We start from the raw sequence: 25,028 nt of genomic DNA on the forward strand, positions 1-25,028 counted from the left end.
TCCAAAAATGTTTTGGGGGTAGTGACTATTCATTAGACACTGTTCAAGGTATTAGTGATTCACAAACAATTCCTTTGAGAAATTTATACTCTAGGTAAGGAGTTCAACATTAAAAACAAATTCAGTGCTTCCATTATCAATACACATAAGAGATTTGGAAAATAAAGTTAAAGCCTTAATAAAATATAAGGTTCTTGATGTTTTACTAGGAAAAATGTAATGATATTTTTCAAATGAAGGCTATCAGCATACATTTTCAGGCTGGAAATTTAGCACAGTGGTAGAGTGCTTACCTATCATACACCAGGCTCTGGGTTCAATCTCTATAACCTCAAAAAAAAGCATAATTTTTAACATTATAGTTTCTTTTTTTTTTGAGAGAAAAAAATGCTTTTATTAATCACAACATGAAAATGACATGAAATCCTATTAGAATTGAACCAAATAAATAATGCTGTTATAAAATTTACATTTTTCACATCCATTTCAGAGAAAAATATTACATATTAGGGCTCTTCTGGGTGTTATGGACTGATTTCAATAAAACCTTTTTTTAAAAAATAGTAATTAACATATATTCTCAAACTATGCTAATACATAGTTAGAAAGGCAACTGCAAAATCCATGGTGGTAACACCTGGCAGGATTAGGGCTGTTCTGTTCAACATTAAGAACATGTTCCTGTTTTGGCTGTTAGATCAGAGAATCTTTTTCACTGACAAAGCAAGTGCCTGCGTGGGTGCATGTGATTAGCAAGTTTCCTCTTAAGTTACTCACACAGATCCTGACTAATCAAGACTCAAGTGAGCTTTCTTTCCCAGTTTTGCTCTTTTGGAGCAGAAACAAATACCTCTGTCTTTTGCATAAGGGAGACAAATATGAGACACACTGTCGTAGTCATCTAACTCACAATTAAACAGGGGCAGTGAACTACCATTAGGAATGTCTTGATGCATTGCCAGTTTTTACAACAAGGCTTCTGAAAATCTTCTCAGAACCAGCCTTCCAGTGTGGCATACACTTGATGAACATCGCATACTTGTTCTGTATTTTATCAATTTCTTCTACCAACTACACTCCACACTCAAGGCTTAGTTATGATCTCAAACAGTTTCTACATATAAAACATCTTTAAATACCTCTTGTTTTCACTGAAGACTTTTTTTCTCACTTATGTGCCTGTGGAAGTTAATTTAAGCACACACATACACATTTGCATATATGTGTGTAAATATAAGTAAGTTACTTTTACATTAGAATAAACCTAGACGCTAAGAAGACAACTCTGCGGAGCAGTCTGGGCTTCCTTAGCAGCCCTCCCCTATGTGGAGGAAGGCAGGTATAGTTCGCTGAAGGACGTGATGAGGCTGTAGTATGTCTTCTCATCATCTGTTAATCCCGCATTGCCAGGTCTCACCACCACAGCCACATGCACATTTGCTTCCTCAGCAGCTCTGGCCTCCAAAGTAACATCTGTCAGAAACAAGATGTTGTTGGTGGAGCAACCAATGCTATCTGCAATTTCCGATAACTCTCACTCTCTACTTTGTGTCCAATCTTGGTATCAAAGTGACCTTCAACAAGCTCAAGAATATCTCCCTCTGTAGAATGCCCAAACAATAGCTTCTGCGCTTCCACACTCCCTGAAGAATAGATGTACACCTTCATTCCAGGCTCTCTCCACTTCCTGACTGCTGGAACTATATCTGCAATGAATTCTGCTTTCACGCGCCCAGCTGTGAATGCTGCCCTCCACATGTGGCCCTGCAGCTGCTTGAGTGCCGTGGTCTTTCGGTCCAGAGACATCTGCCAGCACACATTATCTACCACAGCCTGGATCATCTGCTGTACGTCATCCACCCCATTCCCAGAGGCTGCCGGGATCGGAACAGCCCCCTGCAGGTGAGCATCTTCTTCAGCCTGTTTCCTCAAAAGACTGACATCCTGCTGGCACTCCTCCTCTTCCCAATGTGTCTGTAGATATTCTTTAACATTTTCCTTGACCTAAGGAAATAAAATGTCCTTCGATATCTAACAGGATCACAGTGACTTCGGCGGGCACCAAAAGCACGACCATTTCCCTACCGGATGCTACCAAGGGAATCGGCCTGCGGGCAGGGAGTGCGGATGGCGCCGACGGCTGCATCCCAGGACAACTTTGGACTCAAGAGCCCCACAACAATCTGGGAGCAGGCGGCGGCGAGGCCTGAAGCGCAAAAGAGAGGCCACCTACGCGGACTAGCCAGGGAGAGAGCAACATTATAGTTTCAAATGCCCTTCTTGAATTTACAGTAATCTCCCACTTACCATGGTTTAAATTAAAAAATTTCAGCAACTGCAATCAACTGTAGTCCAAAATGTTGAATGCAAAATTCCAGACATAAACAATTAATGTTTTCAATTGTGTGCTACTCTTAGTAGCATGATGAAATATTGTATCATCTTCCCAATATCCAACCCAGGACATGAATCAGAGTATCCACACTGTATATGCTGTGATACGATATACCATCAGTCACCTAGTAGCCAGCTCAGTTATCAGATTGATTGTTAGGATATCACAGTACAAATTAAGTAACCCTTATTCTGCCTAACACTGTCGCAAAGTACAAGATCAGTGATGCTGGCCATTTGGGGTTGCCAAAGAACAGTTTTAAAGTGCCTTCAAGTGAAAAGGCAAAATTTCTCCACCAAATAAAGAAAAAAATTGGATCCTGAAGTTGCTAAGTTCTACAGTATAAGTTATTTTAAAGAAAAGAGCTAGAATGACCATATTCATATAACTTTTATAACAGTACATTACTGTAATTGCTCTATTTAATTATTGATCTATTAATGTGAGTAATTTATAAATTAAACTTTGTCAAATATTTGTTTGGCACTGTCCACAGTTTCAGATAGCTACTGCATATCCTCTACAGGCAGATAAGTGGTATAGTACACACTCACAGATCTACCTTGCTCTCCTCAGTGAGTAATGCAAGTGTCTCTTCTTTCTGAGGGTCCAGAGCTTTCTCCTCCTCTCTGGTCATCAGAAATTCTTAGGTGTTTTAGGTCATATTATGTACAGAGCACAGTCTGAAATTTGATGATTAAGAAACTGAACTGTGCTGGGCCCCAGCTGTTCACACCTGTAATCCAAGCTTCTCAGACAGAGTTCAAGAGGACTACTGTTCAAAGCCAACCCAGGAAAATAGTTTGCAAGACCCAAAACCCATTACAAAAACAGCTTGGCAGAGTGTCTCAAGGTGTAGGCCCTGAATTCAAACCACAGTACAACAACACCAACAACAATACCTGAACTGTGGTGGATGGTCTCCCAAATAAGGTAGTAATCACTAAATTGTTTTTTGTACAATGCAGTTTGTCGTAAACTATAACTGTTTTTTAAGACAAGGTCTTGTTATGTATCATGGCCTGCACTTAACTTGCTATGTGGACCAGGCTGGTCTTGAATTCACAATCTTTCTGCCTTATCTACTGATTGTTGAGATTTCAGGAGTGTACCCCCAGGTCCAGCTCTGTGACTCTTTAAAACATTTAAATCTGTTGTCTTATTTCTAAAACATTAATGAAAGGACTACTAAAGCAAGAGTAAAACTGTAACCATGAAAATTGCAATGATGGAGAAAAGCCAGGTGTGGTGGCACAAACCTGTAATCCCAGCATTGGAAGGCTGAGGCAGAAAGATTGTGAGTTCAAGGCCAGTCTGGGCTTCATAGTGAGACTCTGTCTCAAAATTTTAAAGTCGTGGAAAAGAACAGTGCTATAAACATTTGTAAAAGACTGGGAGAAAGAATAATTTCCAGAATGAAAACATAAGGTGATCTGCTGACCCACTCCTCAATAAATTTAGTGAAAACAGTATTTTTTAAAAAAGCACCCAACCATTTAATCCATCTGGAAACAGTCCTAAGAATAAAAATCATATGGAAAAATATCTATTCAAAATTTTAATAATTCATTAAGAAAAGTGAGACTGTGGTGTTTGAAGCAAAATTCCTTTCTTCACCCTATCCCAGTTCACAGATGCAGAGACTCCAATCCAGAATATTTTAGGGCTCCCTCTTATCCCAGTTTCTAGCTGCAATGCTTTCTTCCCACAATCAGCAATACTTCAGAATTTCTTATCCTGCCACCATCTACCTCTTGCTGAGGGTAAGTTCCAGGCAAGTGATGATGTTCATGTGTGGAATCTCCCTTCCATCAACTCAGCTCTCACTTATGGAACAGAGACACTCTACATCAGGTATAACATTTTGAAAAGAATGAAAGGGGGGTGTTAATATCCCTTGTTTTGGCTGGTAAGGTTTGTCTTCCATAGGAGAGTTAATCCACAGGGAATTCAGGCTTCTGTCCCCACTTCACTGACTGCTCATCTAAAAGGTAATGTCTATTAAAGATAAGTTTTCAACTGTTCCCATCACTGGCTCCAGATACTTTGCTTAGAGATTCTGTGTTGGGGTAAAGTAAGCCATGAAACAAAACAAAATCTCTTCTCAAAGGAACTATCTTCACTTACAACAGATTGTGGAGAAATTCAACCCTAAGTGAAAGCTGTGGTGAAAGGCAATTGGAAAGATACTGAAGATACATCCTAAGCCACAGGTAAGCTAATTTGCACAAGAGAACCAGCAAATGAAACACCTGGGATAGACCTCCAGGATTTAGAATAAGTATCAAACATTGACCTCAAAAACAATAAGTGCGAAGCAGCCATAATTTGATTTGGTAGAGTGATTTATGACCTAGGGCATTTTTAAATAAGTGAGCAATTGGTTGACAATTAGTAAAGTTTATCAAATAGGTATGGTCAGAGAAAGAGGAAAAGAAACACATCAGCTCAAATCTATGCAAAGCCTTACCACTCTGAGGAGCAACATCAGAAGACTAATGCCATAGAAATTAAAAGGGAAAATTGACTTTACTAAAATAATCCAACCCAGTTACTAACAAGATTCAGAGAAGAAAAAAGTAATACCCAGAATTGTTACAATATATTATATAAAATGCATAGTTTTGACCAAAAATTATGAGGCTTGCAAAGAAACCGGAAAGTGTGACTGATACACTGAAACAAAGCAAAATAAAACAACAACAAAAAAAGCAGGCAACAGAAATTACCTGATAGAATGAGCAAATGTCAGTATTACCAGAAAAGATTCAAAAGATAAGCATGATTAAATAAGTAAAGGACGATATGAAGACAATATTGTATCAAATATAGAATATCAATAGAGATATATTATTTTATTTTGTTTTTTGGATTTTTTGTATCTATAAATCATTTTATTCAACAGTAGAGTGCACATACTTTCAAGCTCACATGGAAACCAGACTAAAAACAGCATAATATTGGCACAAAACTCACAGGAAGACCAAAGGATCAGAACAGAAGACCAGACATAAACCCACACATCTATAGCCAACTGATCTTCAACAAAGGAACCCAAAATGCACAATGGAGAAAAGATAGCCTCTTCAACAAATGCTGCTGGGAAAACTGGATATCTACATGTAGAAGACTGATACTAGATCTCTGTATTTCACCCTGCACCAAAATCAACTCAAAGTGGATCAAAGACCTTAATATAAGGCCTGAAACTTTGAAATAACTTCAGGAAGCTGTAGGTATAGAAAACAGGTAGGTATAGAGAATGACTCCCTAAATAAAACTCAAAAGGTTCAGAATCTAAGAGATAGAATGAACAAACAGGACTACATCAAACTAAAGAGCTTCTGCACAGCAAAGGAAATAGTCAGCAGACTTAAGAGAAAGCCCACAGAATGGGAGAAAATCTTTTACAGCAACTCATTCAATAAGGGACTAAAATCCAAAATCTACAGAGAACTCAAAAAACTCAACCCCCAAAGAATCAGCACACCTAATGTAGAAATGGAGACATGTATTAAAAAGGGATTTATCAAAGGAAGAGTTACAAATGGCCAGTAAACACACGAAGGAGTGTTCAGCTTCCTTAGTTATAAAAGAAATGCAAATAAAAACAACACTTAGATTTCCTTTCACTACCGTTAGAATGGCCATAATCAAGGGCAATAACAAGAACAAATGCTGGCAAGGATGCGGTGATGCAAAAACCCTTATATACTGTTAGTGGAAATGCAAATAAGTACAACCACTATGGAAAGCAGTATAGAGATACCTCAAAAAGCTAAAGATAGAACTGCCATATGATCCAGTGATACCAGTCCTAGGCATCTACTCAAAGGAATGTAAGACAGGATACAATAGAGACACTGATGTTCATTGCAGCACTATTCATGACAGCCAAGCTCTGGAAACAACCCAGGTGCCCAAGAACTGATGAATGGATCAAGAATATGCGGTATATATACACAATAGTTTTTTACTCAGCCATAAGGAATAATGACGTGGTTTGAAGATAAATGGATGCAATTGGAGGACATTATATTAAGTGAAGTAAGCCAGGCTCAGAAAGACAAAAGTCACATGCTTTCTCTCATACATGGAAGATAGATCCAAAAGATAAACATATACACAAAACAAGCATGATCATATACAAACTCAGATGCAGAACACCTTTGTAATATTGGAATTACTCTATGGAGCCCTGGGAAAGATATATTACTTTAAAAATCAAATGAAAATTCTAAAGTTGAAAAATATGATAACTGAAAATAAGAAATTAACTATTAAGGCCCAATGGTGGATTTGAACTGGTAAAAAAATAATAAGCCAACTTGAAGATAGAAGAATAGAGATAATATAAGCCAAAGGAAAGAAATAATGAATGAAGTAAAATGAATAGTGCCTTAGAAAAAAATATAGACTATCATGCAGATCACGACATATTCGTCATGGATACAGGCAAGACAATACATGTAGATAATTCCAGAACTCAAAATACTGGGCTACATTGCAAATTCCAGACCAGCCTGGGCTACTTAGTGAGACTCTTCCTGAAAACAAAACAAAAATATATGTACTGGATGTGCCAGAAAGTAAGAGAATAAAAAGGAGAAGAAAAAGTATTCAAGGTAAGAGAATAAAAAGGAGAAGAAAAAATATTCAAAGAAATTATCACTGAAAACTGCCCCAATTTATTGAAAAACAATAACTTCTAGATACAAAAATCTCAATAAAATCTAAGTAGGATAAGTGCAAAGAGACACACAGAGACACCATTAAAAATGCTGAAAGTCAAGAAAAGCAAGGAGAAATTTTTGACAACAGGAAAAGAAAAAGTTAATCACTTATAGAGGAAACTCAATAATTAATAACTTAATTCTCAGAAAAAACAAAGGCCAGAAAGCTGTGAAATGATATATTCAAAACATTCAAAGGAAAGAAAAACCTGCTAACCAAATATTCTATACTCAATAAAGCTATCTTTCAAAACTAAAAGTGAAATAATGACTTTCTAAGAGAAAATGTTTTACTAGCCAACTTGCCTTACAGGAAATATTACAGGAAACTTCTCAGGCTGAAAACAAGTGATGTCAGACAATAATTCAAATCCTCAAAACAAAGAGCACAAGTAGAAATTGTTATGCAACTGTAAGAGACACCATGAATGAAAATTTTCTTTTTCTCTTGTGTGATCTAAAGGCAATTGTATAAAGTAATATGAATATAAATTATTGCTGGGAATGTAGCATATAGAAATGTAACATAATGTAGTATATAGAATGTAGTATATAGAAATAGCATATAATTACCAATAATAGTGAAAAGGAAGTGTGTAGGAACAAAGCTGAACTAGGCTGAGTAAATTATGACAAATGACAATGTAAAACTTATTATGATTTATTATTAGATTTGCAACATTAAGAAAGATATTATGCATAAATATAATAGCACAAGAAGTAGGAAAGGGGAGCAGATACATATTCTGTATCATTAAAATTAGGCTTGTGTAAATCTGAAGTTCATTGTCAGAAATTAATACAGATGTGGTAAGTCCTAGAACAACCACAAAAACACCCTAAAATGTATTGAAAAGTCATTGAAGAAATAAATATGGTAGAGTAGAAAATATTCTATCAATGCAAAAGAAAGAAGTGATGGATGAAAAGATGAGCAAAAGACATAACGTATATAGAAAATAGAAATAATTAAATGACATATACATTCAATTAGATTGATAATAACATTAAATGTGAATGGGTTAAACAATATAAAGGTGGAGATTATCAAACTAAGTTTGAAAACATAATACAACTACTTGTCATCTACAGGAGACATACTTTAGATCCAGACACAAATACATTGATAGTAAAAAGAAGGAAAAGCTATACAAACAAAAACAGAAAAATATGAAGTGACTATATAAGTATAAATGAATATAATAAATACAATAACTAGATACAAGACAAAATAGACTTCAAAATTAAAAATTATTAGAAGTAATGAAGGAAATTTTATAATGAAAATGTCTTTATCAGGAAAACACAATAATTATAAACACAAAACCTTATCAGAATCATAGAAGACTTATTTGTAAAAACTAACAAGCTGTTTTTAAAATTCATATAGAATTGCAAGGAAACCAAAAGAACCAACTCAGGTTACAATACATACAAGCATGGAAATGTCACACTGAAACACCTTGTATAGCTATCTTTTTTCCCTTTATTGTTGTGATGGGTGGGGGTGCATTGTGGCATTTACACAAGTTCTTACAGTGTATCAAATATCATACATAAATTCACCTCCTCTATCATTCTCCTTCATACCCCTTTCCCCAATTCCTGGACAAGTTTCAATAGCTATCACTTTTGCATTTACATACATGTGTACACATTTTTGCACCACAATCACCCTCCTATCCCCTCTCCCCTACATCTCCCTTTCCCACTGGTGCCAACCCTTATTCTTATGGTAGTTTTAGTATGTTTAAGATTTCTATATTCATTCTTGTATAGAGAATATATCAATTCTATTCAGGTTCTTAGCTTCTCTACCTCTCTCATGAGTGACCTTCCTTTCATGTGACCAGTGTTTCATAATATTGCTGCATTTGTGTTAGGTCTGTATTCCACATGAGAGAAAACATGCAACTTTTGGCCTTCTGAGCCTGGCTAACTTCACTTAAGATAATGTTCTCCAGTTCCATCCATATACCTACAAATGACAAATTTTCATTATTTTTCATGGCTGAGTAAAATTCCATTGTATATAAATGCCACATATAACAGATTAAAATGCCTTTTTTTCAAAAGTAGAGAACAAGAAGGCAAAATAGGTCCTATCTGGGGGATTGGTACCAGTGGGAGGTGAAGGAGATAAGGAAAGGGTGTGGGAGGGTGAATATGGTAGAAATATAATGTACTCATGCACGAAAATGGAAAAATAAGACCTGTTGAAACTATTCCACAAATGGGGGGGGAGAAAGTAAAATGATGGAGGAGGTAAATTCAGCAATGATATATTTTAAGAACTTTTGTAAATGTCACAATTACCTCTAGTACAATAATAATAAAAAAAGGACAAAAAAAGATTCTCTGGTAAATTCAGCATTTATCCTTAAAATTTCTTATATAGACAGCACTGTACATTTTTACATATAGTGGATGGTAAATACATTTTTGAAGATTGTCAGCAGTAATCACATATTCTTTTTCAGGGAAAATAGTTTTGCTTTACTTTTTATTAGCATATATTAATTGTACAAAATAATGGTATTTCATTGTGCATTTTTATTCACAGAGATAAAAGTAATATTTAATAGTATCAATTGTGTTGCTATTAACAGTTTTGATTAAAGGCTCAATGAAATAACAAAAAAAAGAGCCAAAACAATACTGAAAAATAAAAATTAGAAAAACACATTCTTCCCAATCACATAGCTACAAAGTAATAATAATTAAGACAGTTGGTGGGCAACAAATGCTATCTAGTATTTTGCTATCCTCATACCTCCCTTGTGTGCTCTCACTTTATCATGTGATCAAAGTCCAATCCCCTTGTTGTGTTTGCCCTTGATCTAATGTCCGCATATGAGGGAGAACATACAATTTTTGGTCTTTTGGACCAGGCTAACCTCGCTCAGAATGATGTTTTCCAGTTCCATCCATTTACTTGTGAATGATAAGATTTCATTCTTTTTCATGGCTGCATAAAATTCCATTGTGTATAAATACCACATTTTCTTAATCCATTTGTCAGTAGTGGGGCATCTTGGGGACCAGGAACTAGACAAAAGAAGAATTAATTTAGAAGGTAACAAACATGTACAGGAAAGCAATGTGAGTTAACTCCCTGTATAGCTATCCTTATCTCAACTAGCAAAAACCTTTGGTCCTTGCTATTATTGCTTATACTCTCTCTTCAATAAAATTAGAGATAAGGGCAAAATAGTTTCTGCCTGGTAGCGAGGGGGTAGGGAGGGAGAGGGAAGGGACAAGGGAGGGTAAGGAAGGAGGCGGGGGGAAGAGGGGAGAAGTGACCCAAACATTGTATGAACATATGAATAAAAAAAACAAAGATAGTTGATGCTGGCAGAAGGGAAAAATGCATAGATCAATGGAACAGAATTGAAACTTCAGAAAATCCACATATCTGTGGTCAACTAATTTTCAATAAGAGTTTGATTAGTCGAAGAAAATAATAACATTTAAACTGAGCATGGTGGCACACACCTGTAATACCAACAATAGGGAAGATGAGGCAGGATGATCTCAATTTCAAAACTAGCCTGGGCTACATATAGAGACATAGTCTCAAAACGGTCTTTATTAAAAATACCAGGGTGCAAGTAGGAAGCCACATGACAAAGAATGAAGTTGAACACTAACCTCACACCATATACAAACATAAATTCAAAATAGATCAAAGACCTAAGTGCAAGAGTATAAGAGAGAAAACCCTAAACCTCTTAGGGAAATACCCAGGTATAACCTTCATGACCTTGCATGTGGCAAACAATTCTTAGAAATGATACCAAATCATCAACAACAAAGGAAACAATAGATGAATATCATTAAAAGTGAAATATTTACACATCAAAGACACCATCAATAAAGTGAAAAGACAACTCATAAAATGAGAAAAAATTTGCATATCATTGCCTTATTCACTATGTCTATAAAGTTTAAAGAATTCTTAGAACTCACTACTAAAGTTAGAGATGTGGCTCAGTGGTAGAGCACTTTCCACAAGGTATGCACAAAGCCTTGAGTTCCACCCCCAACATTTAAAAATCCTGAATAGACCAATAACCCAACAGCCAAAGAATATGAGTAGATATTTCACCAAGGAAGATAAACAAATAACCAATAAGATCATGAAAGCATGCTTAATATAATTATTCATTAGGGAAATGCAATTAAAACCACAATGACATACTACTTCACAACCATAAGAATGAATGGAGCCAAAAAGTCAGATAACAAGCATTGGTGAGGACATGAAATTAGAATGCTTATACAATACTGGTGAGAAAATAGAATAGTGAAAGCACTTTGGAAAAGATTGTCATGGTTTCTCAAACAATTAAACATTGAGTTAGCATATGATTCAGCAACTCATGTGTTCACTGCTGGGCATACACCCAAGAGAAATGAAATAATATAGCCACAAAATGTATGTGCATAAATGTTTATAGCAAAATTACTCATAATAGCCAAAAGGTAGAAACAATCCAAATTTCCATCAACTGATTAACGGTTAAAGAAAATATGGTATAAATATACAATTAAATATAACTTAACCATGCTATAGCATGGGTAAACTTTGAAAACATCATGCGAAATGAAAGAAGCCAGTAATAAAGGATTCCATATTATAATTCTATTCACAGGAAATACCAGAATTGAGAACTGTAGAGAAGGAGAGCAAATAGATCAGTGTTTTTTTAAGCTTAGAGGTTGGGGGTAATAATAGGGGAATATGAGGGTGATTGCTTATGTTTTCCCTTTTGAGGTAATGAATATGGTCTAAATTTTGATAAAAACTGCATATAACAGTGAATATACTGAAAATCACTGAATCACTTTTAAAGAATCAATGTGAACTATCTCAATAAGTGAGTTTTAAAAGGCATGATTAGTATGTATTATGAATATAAGAACTTTCCCTGGAAAATGAGAAAATACTAAAGATGAAATAAGGAATTATCTTGAGTCAAGGTGGCAGATTAGGCACGCTCACAAAATGCCTATGTCTCCACAAATCTGAAACAAAATCTCAGGTACCTGACTACAAGGAAAGGCAGACAATTTAGAAAGGCAGAGGAGGGTACCAGTGAAATAATAGACAGAGTCAAAGGAAAACTGCTGAATAATGAAATTTAGAGCTATAAAAGAAACAAAGGGAAAACTTCCCTCATGTGGAGCCCAGAGGGGTCCCGCCCCAGTACTAACCAGTAGGAGGAAAACTCTGCAGAGTACATTCCAACACAATCCATGCTTAGACACACCATACTCTGAATACTTGTGTATAAGACATAGCCATGGCATACTTATGTGTGAGACCTGGCCATGGACACTGCCTTTCAAAAAAGATCACCAGCCTGGCACTCTAGGAGAGAGAGAACAAATCTTGCTACAGAGAGCTGTTTCTAAGCACTGAATCCCATGCCTAAGACATGCTATAAGCACAGAGCAGGCTGAGGGACAACTCAAACTCTGCACCTGGAAACGGATTCATTCCCCTCCTTTAGATGCTGCCATGTGCATCTGGAGCTGTCCCACTCCCACTAGAGACACTGCAGTGGGTCAGATTTACTTCTTCCCTCTATCCACTGTCCTCTGACTCAGAGCCCTTGCCAACCACCAAATATTAGCCAGTACACACACAAGGGAATCACAGGCAATTGTACCCAGCAGTCAATACACCAGGAGAAACACAGACCAGAGATTGGAAGAAAATACCTATTTGCACCTTACTCTTCTTCTCAGCAAAGAAGAAGTAATGATTTCATTTCTCAATTTTTGCTTTCATTATTAATTCCTTTTGTCTTCTACATCCCTCACTATATTGCCTTTCCCTGCAATAAATATACTGTGTTCCCATGATACTATTTCTAATACCTTCATCCCACATACTTTAAGTTTCTTTGTCTTTCTTCCTTCTTCCATTTTCCTTCTCCCACCCTCCCATTCTTTTTACTACTATTTTTTTCCATTTGTCAAGTATTATTTTATTTTTTATTGTGCTGAGAGGAGTTACATTTTGGCATTTACAAAAGTTCTTACAATATATCAACTGTATTCACTCCATCTATCATTCTCATTTATCCCCACCTTCTCCCATTCCTGGAATAATTTGAACAGGTATCATTTTTTTCCATTTACATGCATGTTTACATAGTATTTGCACCATATTCACCCTCCCACCCCCTTCTTCTCCTTCCTCCCCACTGCCACTGGTACCAAACTCACAGAACTTGTTTCACCCTCCTGCTCTCCAATGTTGTAAAAGAAAAAAGTGACATTTTTGTTTATTTCAGATAGCTACACAGGGAGTTTCCTTATGACATTTCCATGTATATATGTACTATAACCCAAATTGGTTCATCTCCCCTATTTTTCTTCTTTCTACCTCAGACCCCCTTCTTATGGTGATTTCAACAGATTTAAAAATTCTATATTTATTCTTGTATAGAGAGTACATCAACCATGTTCACCTTCTTAACTTTCTTCTTTTACCCTCCCCCACTCTTATGTGACCTGGTCTTACTGTGATCTGCTTTTCATAATATTGCTGTGTTTATATTAGTTCTATATTCCACATATGGGAGAAAACATAAAAAGCCTTCTGAACCTGGCTAACTTAATTTCAGATAATGGTCTCCAGTTCCATCCATTTACCTGCAAAAGACAAAATTTCATTCTTCTTTGTGGCTGAATAAAATTCCATTGTTTACAAATAACACATTTTCTTAATTCATTCATCAATAGTGGAGCATCTTGGCTGTTTCTGTAGCTTAGCTATTGTGAATAATCCTGCAATAAACATGGATCTGTAGGTGCCTTTATTGTAACATGACTTTTTTTTCCAGGTATATCCTTAGGAGTGGGATTGCTGGATCATATGGCTTTACTATCAATTTTTTAATTCCGATATCTTCGAAGATTTGTAAACACCTAACATACCCTAAAACAACCCTAGTTCTTACTATATATAATCTTACTGGGAATGTAGATCATGTTTCCAATTGTTTTTGGCATTATTTAAATATCTGATTTGGTTATAAATTGGTGATTTTCTTATTGCTGAATTATACTCCCAGGTCAGGCACAAGACACTGCACCTCAACCCTGTCAATACTCAGTCCTGCTGAACATTGAAAATACTTCAAATGGTTAAAACCTCCATCCAACAACTTGTCCTCAGATGCACAAATGTGAACACAGAAACACAAGAAGTATACAAAGCAAGGCAACATGAGTCTTCCAAAAGTCAACAACTCCACAAAAACAAATGCTAATGATAGTGAAATGGATGAAATATTGGACAAAGAACCCAAAAAATAATTGTAAGAATGATGAGTGAATTTTAAAAGGAAATGAACAGATGCTTGAATGTATTCCTAGAGAACACCAATAAAAAGCTGAATGAAATAAATGATAAAGTGCAAGACATGAAAGAGAACTTCATAAAAAATAGAATTCTGAAAAAGAAATAAATTAAAATTCTGGAAATGAAAAGATCAATAAGAAATTATTCAGTTGAAGGACATGCCAATAGATGGGTTCAAGCTGAAAACAGAATGTTATGTCTTGAAGACAAGGTAAAGGAATTAGCAAATTCAGAAAAAAAAGATAAAAAGATAAGAGAATATGAATGGGACATATAATATATCTGGGCCATCATTAAAAGACCAATCCTATAAATCAAGAGCATAGAAGAAGGAAAAGAGGTATAAGCTAAAGGCATAGAAACATATTCAATAAAATAATTGCAGAAAATTTCCTCAATTTGAGAAACAAATGGTGAAGCAGTCCATATTCTTCAGATAGTTTAGCAAATCTTAAGAAAGAGATAGTCATGCAAGTACAGGAGGATTTAGGACAACAGACAGACAAGGCAACAAAAGAACCTCTCCTGTGCATATTATCATTTAAAAAATTAAATAGAACAAGAAAAGAATTTTGAAAGCTGCAAGAGAGAAGCACCAAGTCACATATAAAGGTAAACCCATCAGAATAACTAGATTTCTCAACATGGACTGTAAAAGTAAGGAGGGCATGGAATGAATACTGGGTATCCACATACAGAAGACTAAAGCTAGATCCTTATCCCTCACCATACAAAAAATCAATTCAAAGTAGATAAAAGACCTTAATTGAGATTAGAAATTCTGAAACTACTATAGGAAGACAATGAAGATGTAGGCATTGGCAACACCTTTCTTAATGGGACTCCAATAGCTCAGTAAAAAAAGAGCAAGAATTGACAAAACAAATTGCATCAAATTTTAAAACTTCTTAACATCAGTGTAAATAATAACTAGATTAAAGGGTCAGCCTGGAGAAATGGAGTCTTTGCCAGCTATTCATTGAACAGGAGATTACGATCCAGACATATAAAGAACTCAAAAAATTAAACGCCAAGAGAACAAATAATCTAATAAATAGGGAAATGAATTGAATGGACACTTACCAAAAGAAAAAGTACAAATAAATATGTGAAGAGAGAAGGCCACTAAATACATAAAGACATGTTTAACATACTTAAATATAAAGGAAATGCACATCAAAATGACACTGAGATTCCATCTCACCTCACTGAGAATGATCAAAAACACAAACAACAAATGCTGGTGAGGATGCAGGGAGGAACTCTTATACACTGCTAATGCAGTCACAATGGAAATCATTATGAAGTTTCCTCAAAAACTAAAAATAGAACTACCAAAGGACCCTGCTATATCATTCCTGGATATATATCCAAAGGAATGTAAATGAGTATAGAGTAGAGATACCTGTATACCCACATTTATTGAAGTACTATTCAAACATAAAGAAAAATGAAATTATGTCATTTTTCAGAAAAATGGATGGAACAGGAAATTATAATTTAAGTGAAATAAGTCAGACTCAGGAAGAGAAATATCACATATTTTCTCTTGTATGAGGAAACTAGACCAAAAAACAGAAAACACACCGTGAATGCAACTACAGGACTCTTTTGGGAGGAAACCATCTGGAGGGGTAAGGACAAAGGTCAGGGTGAAGGGAAATGCATATGATCCAAATAGATTATATACATATATGGAAACATTGTAGCTAAGTACTTATGTGATTAATATATGCTAATAAATAAAATATGAACATAAAAGAACTTTAGGACAAGAAATATCACAAATTATTTCAGGATATGCAACAGTATCATTTGCATTTTACTCACTTTCTACATCATATTTTCAACTAGAATATTGTAGTTGAAAAAATATCACTTGTCAAAACTACTGAATAAAATTGATACAAAAAATTATCTTGAGCAATCAATCAATATCAAATATAGGATCAGAAGATTTGCTTCCAAAATTCATTCCAATCTACTACTGTTTTCACACTCTTAGACAAAATATGAAATATGTTTATGCCTCAATATTCTCATCTATAAAATGAAAATAAGAGTGCATGATCTCAGAAAACCAAGACACTTTTGACAACAAAACTTAGAGAATCATCCCACTTCATGAATTTTCAAAAGATACAGTAATATGCAATCTTTGTTTTTTACTAATTTCTTGACTCATTAGATTTCATCAAGTCAAGGAAAAGACAGAGTGACAGTACTTTTTACATCCTTAATACTTTCTGTAATGTAAATGTGAAGTTCATATTTTCAGGAGACAGATAAGAGGTATTCAAGATCATTGATTATAAATGTGGTGGATATGATCTGAGGGCACATTGAGCACTCTCTGTTCATGTTTTTCAGGACCTGTGATAGTGAATGCCCTCAAACCAGTTAAGCCAAAGAGATAGATATTAGGCATGGCATGAAAAGTATGGTGCATGCTGTCTTCAAATATGGATGGGTCCTTATCTGATTCTAGGACTTGAATTACGTCAATAAGACTAACTCCTTTCCTTCATATCTTAGCTTTGAATTTTTTCTTTGTTACATTTATCCCGAGATCAGTTTTTCCAGTATGGAAGAAAAGATGCTGCTCTGTACACATATTTTTCTTAGAGCCAACAATTTGGACACAAAAAAGCCCCTCTTCCCCAATAGTTACATTTGAGTCCTGAAGAGAATTCTAGTTGGCTTAACTTGTCACACTGTAATCGAATCACTGTGTGTGTGTGTGTGTGTGTGTGTGTGTGTGTATCCAAGGACATTGCACACACATGTGTGCATGTGAACATGAAAACACTAAATTTGAGAAACAGCAGCAAAAATGCAGATGCTTAGACCTCAGTCTATGGAGTTTGGTTTGCTAGGTTCATTTCCCAAATTCAGTTAACAAGCTGGGCAATTCAAACAAATTTTTGCAGCAAAGATTAATATGGAAATAATAAAATTGCCTACTTTAGAGCATTTCTACAACAATTAAATGAATTGATTCATGTGAAAAAAGTAGGATAATGCTCAGTAGTTATTTCTTTAATTCCATTGGCTACTCTTTGTAATTATTATAATGCAAATACATTCATATGAAATCATGGCATGCTCATAAGATTCAACTTCCAATCTGCTTCTTTCTGTCAGTTTCTCTGGTGTACAAAAACCATTATTACTATAAACACTGGGTGATAAATATCTATTAAATAAGAATAGCATAGAAAAGGTAAAATGAAGACAGTGAGATGACAAGGAGAGAGAAAGACAGAGAGAGAGGGAGAGATAGAAAGAGAGAGAGAGAGAAGAAGAAGGAGGAGGAGGAGGGGGAGGAAGAAGAAGAAGAAGAAGAAGAAGAAGAAGAAGAAGAAGAAGAAGAAGAAGAAGAAGAAGAAGAAGAAGAAGAAGAAGAAAGAAGAAAGAAGAAAAAAGAAAAGAGAAGAGCTAGAAACTACATTCAGAAATGGGCAACAACCCAGTAAGTCTGCAGCTCTGCCTCTCACAGGGATATTCTGACTCTGCATATTTGCATTCCTTGTGTGTCATGCTCTGATTTGGTTCATGAGGCAGAACCATCGTGTCTCCTCAATTAAAACCAGCTCCCAAATCTGCAGCTGTTTTTGATGACTCCTGGTTTCAATGTGATGCATTTCTATTTTATAGTAAATGTCAGTTTTCATCAGCTCAAATATTCTAGCAACATAATGTGACTTGAGAGATATGCAAATACCTCCTTACCAGATACTTCTAATTAGATGGAGGTCTTGAGTGGGAGGTACCTCCTAATAAATTCAGAGGTAATTAGGAAAAAACACACTTGATATATGCTATAAATTTTCTTCAGCAAGCTCAAGGCCAACATTTACTGCCAGGACTTCATGGAAGCAGACACCAGCGTTTCTTTTTTTGAAAAATACTTCATCTCTCCTCTCAGCTTCTTCCAATCATCTCCTCCACCTTTGTACTCACAATTTACAGACAGTCAGGAATCTTACATTGCATTTAAGTGGACTACCAGTCAGGTTGAGAGCAAATGCTGCACAGTCCTAAAGATACATAATAGTCAAATAGCAAAGCAAACACAGGTGTCAGACAACTTTAATCAGAAATCAAAGAGAAATGTCACAAACAGTGACATTATGGTTAAAGGGAACTTGTTAACTAGTGAGGAAGTAATACTGATGGTATACACAAATAAGGGCTTTAGGGCTACTAGCTGAATTGATGGAAAAATATCTTCAAAAGCTATTTTAGGCATACATTAAGTTTTTTATATTTTTACCTGTCAAACATTTTGGAGTCATTTTAGGTGAATGATTCTTTGAGTCACAATAGTTAAAACTTCTTGTTCTTAAGCTTGATAGGATTTGAGTTTAGCTACATGTCTGGACAGATAGTAAACAAATATGGAATTATAAAATCCATGGAACATTCCAAATGCAGGTCAGCCTGCCTGGATTTTTTGTTTTGTTTTGTTTCTGTGTGGTTTTTTGAATCACTTCTACTATCGTGAGTTGAATATGAATTCAGGAAGGAAGGTTCTCCTCAGTGACTGAAATTTTCTATATACAGCTTGTAGGTCTCATTGTGTTTTCTATTTAAATATTGAAATAATAGCCAAATCCTCTGCTATGTTTGATACAAGGTGGGAGGATGGTGTCAAATGTCAATTTTGAACCAAAATCTACTAAAGTAGAACAAAGTTTCACCTATGCTGTAGTGTTCAATGCTTGAGTGATTTCTAAATTATTTAGAGGTTATAACATTAGATTGTGCTTCAGAGCTAAAGATTGGCAAATTAGCTAGATTGCCAATGCTGTAGAATGTGTTCTAAGTTTCAAGAGGTCTCAACTTTTAACTTTGCTTGCATTTATCAGGAATTGCACAAAAACTGCATCCTGTTTTCCAGACTTCTGAAAGATTATATGCTAAGAAAAAAAATTTGTCATTGCTTTGCAGCACTTCATGTGATAGCGAGGGGAGAGGAAATGCCTTTATTATCAGACAAAAGTACTTAGACTTGAAATGTAACAATGGGTCACTTAAGTTCAAGGGGATGAGACGTGGTTCACATGTAATCTAGTATTGAACAAGAAAAAGTAACAGTGAAATCTAATGCATGATTGATTAGCATAAATAGCCAGAAAAAATATTTCAAGAATAAATCAGAGTTCTCTACTATCTTTTAAGAAAATTGATTGGACAAACAATTCAATTTGAGTATCCAAAGGTAATGAAAGGACATATATTTTCAGTTATTCAGTATGCAGATCAGATAATGAATATTAAGCTGACATCTTCCCAACAATTCCAATGAAAATGTTACAATAGGAAGCTTCAGAAACCAATGGACAGCTAACATTTGTTCTCTGTCCTACAGTCTCATGTCAGTAAGGTTTGCTTACTCATGTTCTTGGAATGGATATAAATGTCTTTTCTTAAAGGTTCATTTATTCATCAAATATATATATATATATATATATATATATATATATATATATATCAACTTTCAAGTTTATTGAAAGGGTCAAATTTGGAAGGGGTCTTTAATTAAATTAAAATATAGAATTTTACCTATCCTTGAGGACGGTAGTGTGTCAAGGAGAAGAGGTGCAGGAGTGAATTACGGGCATTTGTACTGGTTTGCATTGCAATGTGGCCTATGGGATGCACAATACAAATTGGCATCAGTTGCTAACAAACAAAACAAACCATGAGATTTTTCAAATAATTCAAAGGAAACTAGCAAATCAATCACTGCATGAAGACAGAGACAAAAAGAGGAAGGAACTCAACTTCTATGCAAAACTATGGCTTAAATATTACTGCCCCATATCTTATGTTTTGGTAAGATGCAATTATAAAACAAGGAAATAGAGGGTTTGTTGTGGTTTTTGATAGCTGCAGCATAATAGGAATGACTCTGCTGGAATTATAAAATAATGCCAAATCAAATGATGATTGGCTTAAAACATTGCAACTTATATCCTGAACAGTATGGTTTAATTTTCTTTCAATTTAGTTTAGCTGCTTCTGGAACTTGCACTTTAAATTTTTCTGAACAAAGACTATTTCAAACACAATGCTTCTGCCTGAGGTACATTATTTTCAGTAATTAAGCAAAATAAGCTTAAGGAACTTTGCTAAAGACATTCAAGATAACAGGACAATAAAAAGTATCACTTCAATTGTTATTGAACAAGGTAAGGGTTCCCTATGGCTATTAGTGAAGCACATTCTGTATGGGCTAATGAGTTCAGAACAATCAACATTAGCCCTACAGACATACTTTTTGTATATTAGAGAAAGAGCATTAAGAAACGTGAGTATAACAATTTTTAAGCCTGATGTTTTCACCCATTTGTGTTAACACAAAATAAACTAAACAACTTACAAACAACAGAAATTTATTTTTCACAATTCTGGATTCTGAGAAGTACTAGATCTAGGCAGATTCAGTGTCTAGTGAGGACCTGATCTATAACTCATGGTGTTGTCTTTCTGTCCCTTCACATGATAGAAGTAGCAAAGAGTCCCTTTCAGGCCTTTTTTATAAATGTATTAATCCTATTTATTAGGATAAAACCCTCATGAATTAATCACTTCCCAAAGGCCTAATTCCTAATACCATATCCTTGGGGGTGAGGACTTTAACATAAGGATTTTTGGTCAATATAAACATTTAGAACATATCATACATTATGTAAATTCTTTCTTTCTTTCTTCTTTCCTTTCTTCTTTTTCCTTACTCCTTCATGCCTGTCTTCTTTCCTTATTACCTTGTTTTAGTGCTGTGGATAGAATTCAGGGCCTTGAGAATACTAGACAAGCACACTACCACTAAGCTACGTTCCTAACTTTATGTAAAATTTCCACAGCCCTATTCTCTACATAATACATTTCATTATTATGAGGTCTTAAAAAACTATATGTATTCTTAATCTGTTACTTTCTTCTAGTTTTTGATTGGCCCCAGAAAATAGGGAGTTACAGATGACATAAAATACAATCTATATTCAAGAAAAGAAAAATGTAGCTGCCAGGACAATAGCTGGCTGGAGAAGCCAAGCTAAGGTCTTTCTGAGATGCTGGAGAAAGGCATACATGGAGGTCACTGTTGAGCACTGATGATGCAGTAAATTGGATTTGCTTTCTTCCCTTAAAAACCCATACTCTGCAACCAAACTGTATGTCTGTAACACTTGCACCTGCATCTGAATTCCCCAGAAATATTAATCTGTTAAACTATGATCAGGGATCTAAGATAGCAACTAGAGGGCAGAAGCACAAATCATGAGATCCATGATTAAAAAACTTTGCTGAGACACTGGCGCCTCACTTGGCAGAAAAAAAAGACCAAGAAGAATCAAAACTCCAACACCCTGAACCCCCAGCCCATACAAAGCTTCTCCACGCCACATTACAGTGAGAAAACAGGACAGTTCCCACTCCACCAGACGCTGGCTCTAAACCTGCTTGGGAGATGCAGACCAACAGGTGAGCAAATAAGCAACATATGGTATTTCCACAGCTACCCCTTGGAAACACCAGTACACCCCTCAAAAAAACTTGAATAATAAACAAGGACCTGAAAAGGACACACAGCAGAGAGGGTGGGGTGCTCTGAGCACACCACAGAAGGGGGCAGTGGCAAGGAGCTGATCTCTGAGCGAACTTTGAGTAAACAAAGACTAGAAAGGCAGAAGGGCCGACAGTGGGTGGGTGATAAGCCAATGCCTGAAATAGAGCAGATAGCAGTCCACAAAACTCATCTCCTGAGCCAGTGAGCAGCATCTAAAGTCAAAAGACATTGCAAAGTTGAAAACCAGTCAGCAAACCAGCATAACATGCTGAAAGCAGAGAGCCAGCTGAGGGATCTCTGAACTTGCCCCAGAATAAGGGCATGAGGCAAAGAAACAAGCCCCCAGTAAACCATCACAGCAAAAAGCCAACTCAAAGCAGGACAGCTAGTGGGCCACAGAGCTGATCTCTGGAACCTGAGGACAAGCCACATCTCACTGAGGAAGGAGCTGACTAAGCAGTTGTGGCTGAAGACAGGAAAAAAAACTGGCAAGTCTCCCCAACCACCTGGCGAGACTCAGACAGAGCTTCTGCTTAAACACCAACACCAGGACTGGATGCTGAAAGAGTAACACCGAACTACTAAGGTTGAAATTCTATTGTTCCTGAACCTGGAATTCCTTTTTTATGTGTTTGCTTATTTTGTTCCCTGTTTGTTTGTCCACCACCTCTCCCTGTTGATTTCTTTGGTTCGCTCTCTTCTTTTTCTTTTTTTCTTACTTTCTTTGTTTTATTACTTTTACTATTATAAGTTAGCTAATACTAAATCACACAGAGACCAGGGACAGAAACAGCACCAAGTGGAGCAATGGGAAGATGAAAAAGGGATGGAAACCATTCTCCCCCCAAAAAATAAATTATTACAGGATTCAGAGGGAAATGAAGAAAACAGATACCCAGTTCCAGACACCAACAAAACAAAGATAGACTACCCAAGGAACCCAACAAAGCCCACAATAACCTGAAAGAAGAAATTCTGCAATTAATCACTGAAAATTTCATGGAGATGTTACTAGACAAGGTCAACCAAAATGTACAGGACACACTCAAGAAATTCCAAAGCAACAAAAATAAAAAATTTGAGAAGATACAAAAACAAATGAACACATAGGAGCCCTAAATAAATACCAAAGTGAAATAGAGAACACCATAAATAGAGAGATAAATGAATTAAGGAGGAAAATATACAATATTAAAGAGGAAGTGTCCCATGATATGAAAAATCTCAGGAAAAAGAATGAAACAGAAAAATAAAATGCAATGGAAGTCCAGTCCAGCAGACTAGAACAAGCAGAAGACAGAATCTCAGAACTTGAAGATGAAATAGAAATTAAAGGAAAAACTGAAGAACTATTAATCAAACAACTGGAGACCTGTAAAAGAATATGAAAGAACTCACTGACTCCATCAAAAGACCAAACATGAGAATCACGGGCATTGAGGAGAAGAGGTGCAAGCAAAAGACAGAATCTCAGAACTTGAAGATGAAATGGAAATTAAAGGAAAAACTGAAGAACTATTACTCAAACAACTCAAAACCTGTGAAACAAATATGCAAGAACTCACCAACTCCATCAAAAGACTAAACTGAGAATCATGGGCATTAAAGAAGGAGAAGAGGTGCAAGGAAAAGGAATTCATAATATATTCAACAAAATAATAACAGAAAAATTCCCAAATCTAAGGAAAACTGTGCCCATTCAGGTACAGGAAGCCTCCAGCACACCAAACAGATTTGACCAAAATAAAACAACCCCACAACATATCATAATTAAAACAACAAGTACAGAGAATAGAGAAAGAATAATGAAGGCTCTAAGAGAGAAAAAACAAAAAACATACAAAGGTAAGCCAATCAAAATCACAGCAGATTTCTCAACAGAAACCTTAAAAGCAAGAAAAGCATGGAACGAGGTATTCCAGGCACTGAATGAAAATAACTTCAACCCTAGGATACTCTACCCAGCAAAACTATCATTCAAAATAGATGGAGCAATAAAAGTCTTCCATGATAAGCAGAAACTAAAGCAACATATGGCCACAAAGCCATCACTACAAAAGATTTTCCAAGGAATTCTGCACACAGAAAATGAAAGCAAACAAAACCATGAAAGGGCAAGCAGTACAAAACCACAGGAGAAGAAAAGGCAAGAAAGTAAAGAGCAACATTGATTCGGCTCCACACAATCAAACCCTTAAACAACAAAAACAACTAAATGACAGGAATCACTACATACCTATCAATACTAACACTGAAAGTTAACAGACTTTATTCCCCCATCAAAAGACACCATTTGGCAAACTGGATTAAAAAGGAAGATCCAACAATCTGTTGTTTAAAGGAGACCCATTTCATTGACAGAAACAAGCACTGACTTACAGTGAAAGTCTGGAAGAAAATTCACCAAGCCAATGGCCCCTGAAAACAGGCAGGAGTAGCAATACTTACCTTGGACAAAGTACACTTCAAACTTCAATTGGTCAAACGCAATAAAGAAGGACACTCCATACTAATAAAAAGGGAACTTCTCCAAAAGGAAATAACAATTATCAACCTATATGTACCCAATGTTAATGCACCTAATTTCATCAAACATACTCTGAAGGACCTAAAAACATATATAGACTCCAACACAGTGTTATTGGGAGATTTTAATACCCCCCATCACCAATAGATAGGTCATCCAAACAAAAAATGAATAAAGAAATTCTAGAACTAAATCACACCACAGATCAAATGGACCTAGCTGATGTCTACAGAATATTTCATCCAATTTCTGCACAATGTACATTCTTCTCAGCAGCCCAGGGAACCATCTCCAAAATTGATCATAGGGCACAAAGCAAGCCTCAGCAAATATAAGAAAATAGAAATAATCCTATGCATTCTATCTGATCACAATGCATTAAAACTAGAACTCAAAAACAAAAACAATAGTAAAAAATA

At 35.7% G+C, this 25,028-nt stretch overlaps 1 pseudogene; it reads right to left on the bottom strand.

Moving 5' to 3' along the window:
- Window positions 1-373: 373 nt before the first annotated feature.
- LOC109675453 (enolase-phosphatase E1 pseudogene) lies at window positions 374-2,127 on the bottom strand (annotated as a pseudogene).
- Window positions 2,128-25,028: the final 22,901 nt, after the last annotated feature.

Source organism: Castor canadensis, chromosome X, assembly GCF_047511655.1.
Source record: "Castor canadensis chromosome X, mCasCan1.hap1v2, whole genome shotgun sequence".
In the NCBI taxonomy this organism is placed as follows: Eukaryota; Metazoa; Chordata; class Mammalia; order Rodentia; family Castoridae; genus Castor; species Castor canadensis.